Below are 10,422 nucleotides of genomic sequence, written 5' to 3'. Positions count from 1 at the left end.
CCCCGCCAGCTGTTCACTCAGCTTCCAGGTGGGGGCGCTCTGCGCCTCTTGCAGGTCTTGGCTCAGGGGCTGCTTGCCCTGAGCTGGGACTGTGGGCGGGAGCCCAGGCACGCATGGGCAGGCCCCAACCAGCTGCACACGTCTCTGCTGCGGAGGAGAGCGCTAGGGAAGCTACGTGAGTGAGGAAGCTGCTGGGCGCCCAGGGAGTCAGCCTCCGGGTGTGCGGGGCTGCAGACCCCAGCCAGGGCCCTCGGAGCCTGGTGCACTCCGTGCCGAGCTAAGTCTGGGCGGCCAAGCAACCGTTGGAGGAGCCCTGCACTAGCCCTTCCCTTCCCTCGCACAGAGCTCTTCCTGCTGGAGCCCTTGGCAGTGTGCAAGCCACCGGCCCCTAAGCCCTCCCCAAGGACGCCTGGGGCCGAGGTGCAAAGGCAAGGCAGGAGCGGAGCTGAGGCCAAGAAGGCGCCAGTGGCGTCTCCCAGCATCGCGCAGCCTGCTCCTTCCTGGGCAGGAAGCCTAGCAGCGAGGCAAGTCTGGGCAAGGCTCGCCCAGGGCATAGCAGCTTCGCGCCAGCAACTATGCCAGATCAGGCCTCTGAGCAGAGCTGGAGCTCTGCCGTCCTGGAGGCGCACTAGGCTCCAGCCAAGTAGGGCTTGAGCCAAACGAGGCTGGGCTGCCTCTTCTTCCCTCGAGGAGGCTCGCCTCCCCGCCAGCTGTTCACTCGGCTTCCAGGTGGGGGGCTCTGCGCCTCCTGCAGGTCTTGGCTCAGGGGCTGCTTGCCCTGAGCTGGGGCTGTGCTCAGGAGCCCAGGCACGCAGGGGTAGGCCCCAACCAGCTGCACACGTCTCTGCTGGGGAGGAGAGCGCTAGGGAAGCTACGTGTGTGAGGCAGCTGCTGGGCGCCCAGGGAGTCAGCCTCCGGGTGTGCGGGGCTGCAGACCCCAGCCAGGGGCCCTGGGAGCCTGGTGCACTCCGCGCGGTGCTGAGTCTGGGCGGCCAAGCAACCTCTGGAGGAGCCCTGCACTAGACCTTTCCTTCCCTCGCACAGAGCTCTTCCTGCTGGAGCCCTTGGCAGTGTGCAAGCCACCGGCCCCTAAGCCCTCCCCAAGGACGCCTGGGGCCTAGGTCAAAGGCAAGGCAGGAGCGGAGCTGAGGCCAGGAAGGCACCAGTGGCGTCTCACAGCCTCGCGCAGCCTGCTCCTTCCTGGGCAGGAAGCCTAGCAGCGAGGCAAGTCTGGGCAAGGCTCGCCCAGGGCAGAGCAGCCTCGCGCCAGCAACTCTGCCAGAACGGGCCTCTGAGCAGAGCTGGAGCTCTGCCGTCCTGGAAGCGCACTCGGCTCCAGCCAAGTAGGGCTTGAGCCAAACGAGGCTGGGCTGCCTCTTCTTCCCTCGAGGACGCTCGCCTCCCCGCCAGCTGTTCACTCGGCTTCCAGGTGGGGGCGCTCTGCGCCTCCTGCAGGTCTTGGCTCAGGGGCTGCCTTCCCTGAGCTGGGGCTGTGCGCAGGAGCCCAGGCACGCAGGGGCAGGCCCCAACCAGCTGCACACGTCTCTGCTGGGGAGGAGAGCGCTAGGGAAGCTACGTGTGTGAGGCAGCTGCTGGGCGCCCAGGGAGTCAGCCTCCGGGTGTACGGGGCTGCAGACCCCAGCCAGGCGCCCTGGGAGCCTGGTGCACTCCGTGCGGCGCTGAGCCTGGGCGGCCAAGCAACCGCTGGAGGAGCCCTGCACTGGCCCTTCCCTTCCCTCGCACAGAGCGCTTCCTGCTGGAGCCCTTGGCAGTGTGCAAGCCACCGGCCCCTAAGCCCTCCCCAAGGACGCCTGGGGCCTAGGTGCAAAGGCAAGGAAGGAGCGGAGCTGAGGCCAGGAAGGCGCCAGTGGCGTCTTCCAGCCTCGCGCAGCCTGCTCCTTCCTGGGCAGGAAGCCTAGCAGCGAGGCAAGTCTGGGCAAGGCTCGCCCAGGGCAGAGCAGCCTCGCGCCAGCAACTCTGCCAGAACGGGCCTCTGAGCAGAGCTGGAGCTCTGCCGTCCTGGAGGCGCACTCGGCTCCAGCCAAGTAGGGCTTGAGCCAAACGAGGCTGGGCTGCCTCTTCTTCCCTCGAGGAGGCTCGCCTCCCCGCCAGCTGTTCACTCGGCTTCCAGGTGGGGGCGCTCTGCGCCTCCTGCAGGTCTTGGCTCAGGGGCTGCTTGCCCTGAGCTGGGGCTGTGGGCGGGAGCCCAGGCACGCAGGGGCAGGCCCCAACCAGCTGCACACGTCTCTGCTGAGGAGGAGAGCGCTAGGAAAGCTACGTGTGTGAGGCAGCTGCTGGGCGCCCAGGGAGTCAGCCTCCGGGTGTGCGGGGCTGCAGACCCCAGCCAGGGGCCCTGGGAGCCTGGTGCACTCCGTGCGGCGCTGAGTCTGGGCGGCCAAGCAACCGATGGAGGAGCCCTGCATTAGCCCTTCCCTTCCCTCGCACAGAGCTCTTCCTGCTGGAGCCCTTGGCAGTGGGCAAGCCACCGGCCCCTAAGCCCTCCCCAAGGACGTCTGGGGCCTAGGTGCAAAGGCAAGGCAGGAGCGGAGCTGAGGCCAGGAAGGCGCCAGTGGCGTCTCCCAGCCTCGCGCAGCCTGCTCCTTCCTGGGCAGGAAGACTAGCAGCGAGGCAAGTCTGGGCAAGGCTCGCCCAGGGCAGAGCAGCCTCGCGCCAGCAACTCTGCCAGAACGGGCCTCTGAGCAGAGCTGGAGCTCTGCCGTCCTGGAGGCGCACTCGGCTCCAGCCAAGTAGGGCTTGAGCCAAACGAGGCTGGGCTGCCTCTTCTTCCCTCGAGGAGGCTCGCCTCCCCGCCAGCTGTTCACTCGGCTTCCAGGTGGGGGCGCTCTGCGCCTCCTGCAGGTCTTGGCTCAGGGGCTGCTTGCCCTGAGCTGGGGCTGTGGGCGGGATCCCAGGCACGCAGGGGCAGGCCCCAACCAGCTGCACACGTCTCTGCTGGGGAGGAGAGCGCTAGGGAAGCTACGTGTGTGAGGCAGCTGCTGGGCGCCCAGGGAGTCAGCCTCCGGGTGTGCGGGGCTGCAGACCCCAGCCAGGGGCCCTGGGAGCCTGGTGCACTCCGTGCGGCGCTGAGCCTGGGCGGCCAAGCAACCGCTGGAGGAACCCTGCACTGGCCCTTCCCTTCCCTCGCACAGAGCTCTTCCTGCTGGAGCCCTTGGTAGTGTGCAAGCCACCGGCACCTAAGCCCTCCCCAAGGACGCCTGGGGCCTAGGTGCAAAGGCAAGGCAGGAGCGGAGCTGAGGCCAGGAAGGCGCCAGTGGCGTCTTCCAGCCTCGCTCAGCCTGCACCTTCCTGGGCAGGAAGCCTAGCAGCGAGGCAAGTCTGGGCAAGGCTCGCCCAGGTCAGAGCAGCCTCACGCCAGCAACTCTGCCAGAACGGGCCTCTGAGCAGAGCTGGAGCTCTGCCGTCCTGGAGGCGCACTCGGCTCCAGCCAAGTAGGGCTTGAGCCAAACGAGGCTGGGCTGCCTCTTCTTCCCTCGAGGAGGCTCGCCTCCCCGCCAGCTGTTCACTCGGCCTCCAGGTGGGGGCGCTCTGCGCCTCTTGCAGGTCTTGGCTCAGGGGCTGCTTGCCCTGAGCTGGGGCTGTGGGCGGGAGCCCAGGCACGCATGGGCAGGCCCCAACCAGCTGCACACGTCTCTGCTGCGGAGGAGAGCGCTAGGGAAGCTACGTGAGTGAGGAAGCTGCTGGGCGCCCAGGGAGTCAGCCTCCGGGTGTGCGGGGCTGCAGACCCCAGCCAGGGCCCTCGGAGCCTGGTGCACTCCGTGCCGAGCTAAGTCTGGGCGGCCAAGCAACCGCTGGAGGAGCCCTGCACTAGCCCTTCCCTTCCCTCGCACAGAGCTCTTCCTGCTGGAGCCCTTGGCAGTGGGCAAGCCACCGGCCCCTAAGCCCTCCCCAAGGACGCCTGGGGCCTAGGTGCAAAGGCAAGGCAGGAGCGGAGCTGAGGCCAAGAAGGCGCCAGTGGCTCTCCCAGCATCGCGCAGCCTGCTCCTTCCTGGGCAGGAAGCCTAGCAGCGAGGCAAGTCTGGGCAAGGCTCGCCCAGGGCATAGCAGCTTCGCGCCAGCAACTATGCCAGATCAGGCCTCTGAGCAGAGCTGGAGCTCTGCCGTCCTGGAGGCGCACTAGGCTCCAGCCAAGTAGGGCTTGAGCCAAACGAGGCTGGGCTGCCTCTTCTTCCCTCGAGGAGGCTCGCCTCCCCGCCAGCTGTTCACTCGGCTTTCAGGTGGGGGCGCTCTGCGCCTCCTGCAGGTCTTCTCTCAGGGGCTGCTTGCCCTGAGCTGGGGCTGTGCTCAGGAGCCCAGGCACGCAGGGGCAGGCCCCAACCAGCTGCACACGTCTCTGCTGGGGAGGAGAGCGCTAGGGAAGCTACGTGTGTGAGGCAGCTGCTGGGCGCCCAGGGAGTCAGCCTCCGGGTGTGCGGGGCTGCAGACCCCAGCCAGGGGCCCTGGGAGCCTGGTGCACTCCGCGCGGTGCTGAGTCTGGGCGGCCAAGCAACCTCTGGAGGAGCCCTGCACTAGACCTTCCCTTCCCTCGCACAGAGCTCTTCCTGCTGGAGCCCTTGGTAGTGTGCAAGCCACCGGCCCCTAAGCCCTCCCCAAGGACGCCTGGGGCCTAGGTGCAAAGGCAAGGCAGGAGCGGAGCTGAGGCCAGGAAGGCGCCAGTGGCGTCTCCCAGCCTCGCGCAGCCTGCTCCTTCCTGGGCAGGAAGCCTAGCAGCGAGGCAAGTCTGAGCAAGGCTCGCCCAGGGCAGAGCAGCCTCGCGCCAGCAACTCTGCCAGAACGGGCCTCTGAGCAGAGCTGGAGCTCTGCCGTCCTGGAGGCGCACTCGGCTCCAGCCAAGTAGGGCTTGAGCCAAACGAGGCTGGGCTGCCTCTTCTTCCCTCGAGGAGGCTCGCCTCCCCGCCAGCTGTTCACTCGGCTTCCAGGTGGGGGCGCTCTGCGCCTCTTGCAGGTCTTGGCTCAGGGGCTGCTTGCCCTGAGCTGGGGCTGTGGGCGGGAGCCCAGGCACGCATGGGCAGGCCCCAACCAGCTGCACACGTCTCTGCTGCGGAGGAGAGCGCTAGGGAAGCTACGTGAGTGAGGAAGCTGCTGGGCGCCCAGGGAGTCAGCCTCCGGGTGTGCGGGGCTGCAGACCCCAGCCAGGGACCTCGGAGCCTGGTGCACTCCGTGCCGAGCTAAGTCTGGGCGGCCAAGCAACCGTTGGAGGAGCCCTGCACTAGCCCTTCCCTTCCCTCGCACAGAGCTCTTCCTGCTGGAGCCCTTGGCAGTGTGCAAGCCACCGGCCCCTAAGCCCTCCCCAAGGACGCCTGGGGCCTAGGTGCAAAGGCAAGGCAGGAGCGGAGCTGAGGCCAAGAAGGCGCCAGTGGCGTCTCCCAGCATCGCGCAGCCTGCTCCTTCCTGGGCAGGAAGCCTAGCAGCGAGGCAAGTCTGGGCAAGGCTCGCCCAGGGCATAGCAGCTTCGCGCCAGCAACTATGCCAGATCAGGCCTCTGAGCAGAGCTGGAGCTCTGCCGTCCTGGAGGCGCACTAGGCTCCAGCCAAGTAGGGCTTGAGCCAAACGAGGCTGGGCTGCCTCTTCTTCCCTCGAGGACGCTCGCCTCCCCGCCAGCTGTTCACTCGGCTTCCAGGTGGGGGCGCTCTGCGCCTCCTGCATGTCTTGGCTCAGGGGCTGCTTGCCCTGAGCTGGGGCTGTGCTCAGGAGCCCAGGCACGCAGGGGCAGGCCCCAACCAGCTGCACAGGTCTCTGCTGGGGAGGAGAGCGCTAGGGAAGCTACGTGTGTGAGGCAGCTGATGGGCGCCCAGGGAGTCAGCCTCCGGGTGTGCGGGGCTGCAGACCCCAGCCAGGGGCCCTGGGAGCCTGGTGCACTCCGCGCGGTGCTGAGTCTGGGCGGCCAAGCAACCTCTGGAGGAGCCCTGCACTAGACCTTTCCTTCCCTCGCACAGAGCTCTTCCTGCTGGAGCCCTTGGCAGTGTGCAAGCCACCGGCCCCTAAGCCCTCCCCAAGGACGCCTGGGGCCTAGGTCAAAGGCAAGGCAGGAGCGGAGCTGAGGCCAGGAAGGCACCAGTGGCGTCTCACAGCCTCCGCAGCCTGCTCCTTCCTTGGCAGGAAGCCTAGCAGCGAGGCAAGTCTGGGCAAGGCTCGCCCAGGGCAGAGCAGCCTCGCGCCAGCAACTCTGCCAGAACGGGCCTCTGAGCAGAGCTGGAGCTCTGCCGTCCTGGAAGCGCACTCGGCTCCAGCCAAGTAGGGCTTGAGCCAAACGAGGCTGGGCTGCCTCTTCTTCCCTCGAGGACGCTCGCCTCCCCGCCAGCTGTTCACTCGGCTTCCAGGTGGGGGCGCTCTGCGCCTCCTGCAGGTCTTGGCTCAGGGGCTGCCTTCCCTGAGCTGGGGCTGTGCGCAGGAGCCCAGGCACGCATGGGCAGGCCCCAACCAGCTGCACACGTCTCTGCTGGGGAGGAGAGCGCTAGGGAAGCTACGTGTGTGAGGCAGCTGCTGGGCGCCCAGGGAGTCAGCCTCCGGGTGTGCGGGGCTGCAGAACCCAGCCAGGGGCCCTGGGAGCCTGGTGCACTCCGTGCGGCGCTGAGCCTGGGCGGCCAAGCAACCGCTGGAGGAGCCCTGCACTGGCCCTTCCCTTCCCTCGCACAGAGCGCTTCCTGCTGGAGCCCTTGGCAGTGTGCAAGCCAACGGCCCCTAAACCCTCCCCAAGGACGCCTTGCGCCTTGGTTCAAAGGCAAGGCAGGAGAGGAGCTGAGGCCAGGAAGGCGCCAGTGGCGTCTCCCAGCCTCACGCAGCCTGCTCCTTCCTGGGCAGGAAGCCTAGCAGCGAGGCAAGTCTGGGCAAGGCTCGCCCAGGGCAGAGCAGCCTCGCGCCAGCAACTCTGCCAGAACGGGCCTCTGAGCAGAGCTGGAGCTCTGCCGTCCTGGAGGCGCACTCGGCTCCAGCCAAGTAGGGCTTGAGCCAAACGAGGCTGGGCTGCCTCTTCTTCCCTCGAGGAGGCTCGCCTCCCCGCCAGCTGTTCACTCGGCTTCCAGGTGGGGGCGCTCTGCGCCTCCTGCAGGTCTTGGCTCAGGGGCTGCTTGCCCTGAGCTGGGGCTGTGGGCGGGAGCCCAGGCACGCAGGGGCAGGCCCCAACCAGCTGCACACGTCTCTGCTGAGGAGGAGAGCGCTAGGAAAGCTACGTGTGTGAGGCAGCTGCTGGGCGCCCAGGGAGTCAGCCTCCGGGTGTGCGGGGCTGCAGACCCCAGCCAGGGGCCCTGGGAGCCTGGTGCACTCCGTGCGGCGCTGAGTCTGGGCGGCCAAGCAACCGATGGAGGAGCCCTGCATTAGCCCTTCCCTTCCCTTGCACAGAGCTCTTCCTGCTGGAGCCCTTGGCAGTGTGCAAGCCACCGGCCCCTAAGCCCTCCCCAAGGACGTCTGGGGCCTAGGTGCAAAGGCAAGGCAGGAGCGGAGCTGAGGCCAGGAAGGCGCCAGTGGCGTCTCCCAGCCTCGCGCAGCCTGCTCCTTCCTGGGCAGGAAGACTAGCAGCGAGGCAAGTCTGGGCAAGGCTCGCCCAGGGCAGAGCAGCCTCGCGCCAGCAACTCTGCCAGAACGGGCCTCTGAGCAGAGCTGGAGCTCTGCCGTCCTGGAGGCGCACTCGGCTCCAGCCAAGTAGGGCTTGAGCCAAACGAGGCTGGGCTGCCTCTTCTTCCCTCGAGGAGGCTCGCCTCCCCGCCAGCTGTTCACTCGGCTTCCAGGTGGGGGCGCTCTGCGCCTCCTGCAGGTCTTGGCTCAGGGGCTGCTTGCCCTGAGCTGGGGCTGTGGGCGGGATCCCAGGCACGCAGGGGCAGGCCCCAACCAGCTGCACACGCCTCTGCTGGGGAGGAGAGCGCTAGGGAAGCTACGTGTGTGAGGCAGCTGCTGGGCGCCCAGGGAGTCAGCCTCCGGGTGTGCGGGGCTGCAGACCCCAGCCAGGGGCCCTGGGAGCCTGGTGCACTCCGTGCGGCGCTGAGCCTGGGCGGCCAAGCAACCGCTGGAGGAACCCTGCACTGGCCCTTCCCTTCCCTCGCACAGAGCTCTTCCTGCTGGAGCCCTTGGTAGTGTGCAAGCCACCGGCACCTAAGCCCTCCCCAAGGACGCCTGGGGCCTAGGTGCAAAGGCAAGGCAGGAGCGGAGCTGAGGCCAGGAAGGCGCCAGTGGCGTCTTCCAGCCTCGCGCAGCCTGCTCCTTCCTGGGCAGGAAGCCTAGCAGCGAGGCAAGTCTGGGCAAGGCTCGCCCAGGGCAGAGCAGCCTCGCGCCAGCAACTCTGCCAGAACGGGCCTCTGAGCAGAGCTGGAGCTCTGCCGTCCTGGAGGCGCACTCGGCTCCAGCCAAGTAGGGCTTGAGCCAAACGAGGCTGGGCTGCCTCTTCTTCCCTCGAGGAGGCTCGCCTCCCCGCCAGCTGTTCACTCAGCTTCCAGGTGGGGGCGCTCTGCGCCTCTTGCAGGTCTTGGCTCAGGGGCTGCTTGCCCTGAGCTGGGGCTGTGGGCGGGAGCCCAGGCACGCATGGGCAGGCCCCAACCAGCTGCACACGTCTCTGCTGGGGAGGAGAGCGCTAGGGAAGCTACGTGAGTGAGGAAGCTGCTGGGCGCCCAGGGAGTCAGCCTCCGGGTGTGCGGGGCTGCAGACCCCAGCCAGGGCCCTCGGAGCCTGGTGCACTCCGTGCCGAGCTAAGTCTGGGCGGCCAAGCAACCGTTGGAGGAGCCCTGCACTAGCCCTTCCCTTCCCTCGCACAGAGCTCTTCCTGCTGGAGCCCTTGGCAGTGTGCAAGCCACCGGCCCCTAAGCCCTCCCCAAGGACGCCTGGGGCCTAGGTGCAAAGGCAAGGCAGGAGCGGAGCTGAGGCCAAGAAGGCGCCAGTGGCGTCTCCCAGCATCGCGCAGCCTGCTCCTTCCTGGGCAGGAAGCCTAGCAGCGAGGCAAGTCTGGGCAAGGCTCGCCCAGGGCATAGCAGCTTCGCGCCAGCAACTATGCCAGATCAGGCCTCTGAGCAGAGCTGGAGCTCTGCCGTCCTGGAGGCGCACTAGGCTCCAGCCAAGTAGGGCTTGAGCCAAACGAGGCTGGGCTGCCTCTTCTTCCCTCGAGGAGGCTCGCCTCCCCGCCAGCTGTTCACTCGGCTTCCAGGTGGGGGCGCTCTGCGCCTCCTGCAGGTCTTGGCTCAGGGGCTGCTTGCCCTGAGCTGGGGCTGTGCTCAGGAGCCCAGGCACGCAGGGGCAGGCCCCAACCAGCTGCACACGTCTCTGCTGGGGAGGAGAGCGCTAGGGAAGCTACGTGTGTGAGGCAGCTGCTGGGCGCCCAGGGAGTCAGCCTCCGGGTGTGCGGGGCTGCAGACCCCAGCCAGGGGCCCTGGGAGCCTGGTGCACTCCGCGCGGTGCTGAGTCTGGGCGGCCAAGCAACCTCTGGAGGAGCCCTGCACTAGACCTTTCCTTCCCTCGCACAGAGCTCTTCCTGCTGGAGCCCTTGGCAGTGTGCAAGCCACCGGCCCCTAAGCCCTCCCCAAGGACGCCTGGGGCCTAGGTCAAAGGCAAGGCAGGAGCGGAGCTGAGGCCAGGAAGGCACCAGTGGCGTCTCACAGCCTCGCGCAGCCTGCTCCTTCCTGGGCAGGAAGCCTAGCAGCGAGGCAAGTCTGGGCAAGGCTCGCCCAGGGCAGAGCAGCCTCGCGCCAGCAACTCTGCCAGAACGGGCCTCTGAGCAGAGCTGGAGCTCTGCCGTCCTGGAAGCGCACTCGGCTCCAGCCAAGTAGGGCTTGAGCCAAACGAGGCTGGGCTGCCTCTTCTTCCCTCGAGGACGCTCGCCTCCCCGCCAGCTGTTCACTCGGCTTCCAGGTGGGGGCGCTCTGCGCCTCCTGCAGGTCTTGGCTCAGGGGCTGCCTTCCCTGAGCTGGGGCTGTGCGCAGGAGCCCAGGCACGCAGGGGCAGGCCCCAACCAGCTGCACACGTCTCTGCTGGGGAGGAGAGCGCTAGGGAAGCTACGTGTGTGAGGCAGCTGCTGGGCGCCCAGGGAGTCAGCCTCCGGGTGTACGGGGCTGCAGACCCCAGCCAGGCGCCCTGGGAGCCTGGTGCACTCCGTGCGGCGCTGAGCCTGGGCGGCCAAGCAACCGCTGGAGGAGCCCTGCACTGGCCCTTCCCTTCCCTCGCACAGAGCGCTTCCTGCTGGAGCCCTTGGCAGTGTGCAAGCCACCGGCCCCTAAGCCCTCCCCAAGGACGCCTGGGGCCTAGGTGCAAAGGCAAGGAAGGAGCGGAGCTGAGGCCAGGAAGGCGCCAGTGGCGTCTTCCAGCCTCGCGCAGCCTGCTCCTTCCTGGGCAGGAAGCCTAGCAGCGAGGCAAGTCTGGGCAAGGCTCGCCCAGGGCAGAGCAGCCTCGCGCCAGCAACTCTGCCAGAACGGGCCTCTGAGCAGAGCT

The sequence above is a fragment of the Ovis canadensis genome, chromosome 4 (genome assembly GCF_042477335.2).
Source record: "Ovis canadensis isolate MfBH-ARS-UI-01 breed Bighorn chromosome 4, ARS-UI_OviCan_v2, whole genome shotgun sequence".
Classification (NCBI taxonomy): domain Eukaryota; kingdom Metazoa; phylum Chordata; class Mammalia; order Artiodactyla; family Bovidae; genus Ovis; species Ovis canadensis.
This window is presented reverse-complemented; position numbering follows the sequence as displayed.